Source organism: Gobio gobio (genome assembly GCF_949357685.1).
Source record: "Gobio gobio genome assembly, chromosome: 16".
In the NCBI taxonomy this organism is placed as follows: Eukaryota; Metazoa; Chordata; class Actinopteri; order Cypriniformes; family Gobionidae; genus Gobio; species Gobio gobio.
Genome location: NC_137109.1, coordinates 47,807,237 through 47,810,240, shown reverse-complemented (window position 1 = coordinate 47,810,240; position 3,004 = coordinate 47,807,237). Strand labels below are relative to the sequence as shown.

Genomic DNA, 3,004 nt, shown 5'->3' with positions numbered 1-3,004 from the left:
TGAGAGAGAAAAGAGTAATGAGCAGCACACTTCGTAGTAAACGTCTCATGTTGTGTGTGCATTTTATAATTTTATTACCACAAATATATATTTCTGCATGATTTCGATATATTTTCTAGTCTGGCAACATTTGATAACGTCATTAGTTTATAGCATTGTTAAATAAAAATTAAATTGGAATTGTGTATGTGATCTCTTTTGGTACATAATATGATCACTTTTTTTTCTGTTTTTCTTGCGCGTGAGGCTGCGGCAGTGAGCCTAGCCTGCCGACTCTCGACGGTCTCGAGCTGAAAGAAAACGCAGCTGAGGTACGTTAGGCCTAATACTTAACCTATTTTTCATAGTGATTCATCATGATTTTTCTGAACGTAAACCAACGAGATTGGTGAAATGCTTTTCAAACTTGTGGGAGCATGGCATGGGCTGTACTGTATTAAGATTTGTCTTATCCGGCAACATTACATTTTTAACGTCTTTAATTTGATTAAAGTCTAACGTTAGCATTGTGAAATGACATTAATTTAAAATGGTGTAATTTTTTGTATTTATTGGCGCGGTAGCCGTTTAATAATCTCTCGTTTTTTTCTCTTGCTTGCTGTTGCCGACTGAGGAATCAGACATTGAAGTTAAGCGGGCCGAGAAAACGCAGCTAGAGGTAACGTAGCAGCTAAGTTTCGTTACTTAACATATTTTTAATAATTTCATGATTTTTCTGAACTTCATTGCCTTCAAGCTGCAGAAACTATAACGTTAGATTGTTAATAGCCTAATTAGAAGTGCCATTCCCGACTTTTGGGAGCATATATTGTATTAATATTTGTCTTATCTGGCGAAATTACATTTATAACGTCATTTTTTTTTTTAATTCAAAGGTCCAGATTAGCAGACGAACTGGGAAGGTGGTCCAAAAAAAAAAACCGATTGCCTCAATCCACACGTGGCATCATTCATCAGGGACTTCATTGAGTATGACTGGCAGAACTAATACCAGGTGAGACTTTTAATTGTTACCTTGGAATAACTGGAAGCCAGTTTGGGTGGGTAGTTGGTGGTTGAAAGTCAGAGGTGGCCCGCAACTTGTCTATTAAAGGGATAGTTCACTTTAAAATTTACTCTCAAGTTGTTTCAAACCTGTATGAATTTCTTTCTTCTGCTGACCACAAAAGAGGATATTTTGAAGAATGTCGGTAACCAAACAGTTAACTGGAGCCAGTGACTTCCATAGTAGGAAAAAAAATACTATGGAAGTCACTGGCTCCAGTTAACTGTTTGGTTACCGACATTCTTCAAAATATCCTCTTTTGTGCTCAGCAGAAGAAAAAAATTCATACAGGTTCGAAACAACTTGAGGTTGAGTTGAGTAGGCTATATGATAATAGCATTTTCCTTTTAAAGTGAACTATCCCTTTAGGCCTGCCAAGCATCATTTTCAAATCATGCAGTTTTACAGCGTCAACACAAGGTGATTCAACAACACTGACATGAAAAACAGGAGGAACATTGTGTGACAACACCAGCCAGTTAGAATATTTTTCCATTCACAACTCACAAACATTTACCATAAATTTCACAGTTTTATCTCTAACTGTAAACATGGTATTGTGGCAGAAATGTGGGATATTCATGTACAATTTTATACTATTAAGACAGTTATTAAATATTAAAGTAATGGCAAATGACAGAAACCAATACTGTCTAATAAGAGTCGAATATAAGAATATTTACATTTTATCTTTTAAAAATAGGTTGTTATTTTTACAGATGTTACAGTTTGTGTTAACGAAAATAAATTTACATTTTACATCTTTATTCAAGCTATAAAATAAATATGTGGGGGATGCTACTCCACAAACCACCAACAAAGCATATAAAAAAAACTAATATTTATTTAAAACTTTTATGTATATGTCATCAACCCATCTGTCTTGCTTTTAAACTTTTATATTAATAATGAATTTCTTCCTCTACAGGGTAGAAGACTCCAGCCCAGGAAGTCCAGGTCAAGTTTTAAAAGAATAATAGTTATGAAGAAAAAAAAAACTTCTTGGAGAAAAACAATATTCAGGTTTGAAATCCTGCTGTTTTTAAAGGGATAGTTCACCCAAAAACGAAAATTGTGTCATCATTTACTCACCCTCAACCTGTATGAATTTCTTTCTTCTGCTGAACACAAAGAAAGATATTTTGAAGAATGTCGGTAACCAGACAGTTGATGGGTCCCATTGACTTCCATAGTAGGAAAAAAAATACTATGGAAGTCAATGGGACCCATCAACTGTCTGGTTACCGACATTCTTCAAAATATCTTTCTTTGTGTTCAGCAGAAGAAAGAAATCCATACAGGTTGAGGGTGAGTAAATGATGACACCATACACATTTTTGGGTGAACTATCCCTTTAAATCATTAAATTTTTATAGATTTGTAATTTTACCCAAACATTTGAATACATATTGATTGTTTTGTTTGCTCAGAAAAGTGTTGAAATGAAATGAATTGTTCACAGAGAAATGTTAACTTATTGAAAAAAAATTATATGTTCAGAAAATATACAGGTTTGAAATCCTGCTGTTTTTAAATCATTACATTTTTATACAGTTGTAATTTTATCCAAACATTTTAATAAATATTGATTGTTTTGTTTGTTCAGAAAAGTGTTTTTTGTATGTTCAGAAAAGTGATGAAATTAAATGTTCACAGAAAAATTGTAACATTGAAAAAAATGATGCTATACTATTTTTATTTTATGAATTTTTGAAATTAAAAGTGAGAAAATAAATGGCATTTGTGACAGTGTCTTTATTTTACAGTACACAAAATTAATGCAGTAATCCCCATTACAGTAGTAGTTATGAAATACAGTACTGTGATTATTACTGTAAAAAAAAATTACAGTAATTTTAAAGTTACTGCGATTACATTTACAGTAAGAATACTGTGAAATGAAATACAGCAACTTACTAGCTAATTGCTGCCAGCAAGTTACTGTATTTTTCACAGTAA

General features: G+C 32.8%; 1 long non-coding RNA gene across 1 annotated transcript; it reads left to right on the top strand.

Moving 5' to 3' along the window:
- Positions 1–263: 263 nt before the first annotated feature.
- Positions 264–2,163, top strand: LOC307139672. Its single transcript, XR_013818155.1, has 4 exons — positions 264–311; positions 621–658; positions 876–994; positions 1,974–2,163. It is a non-coding gene; the product is annotated as an uncharacterized lncRNA (long non-coding RNA).
- Positions 2,164–3,004: the final 841 nt, after the last annotated feature.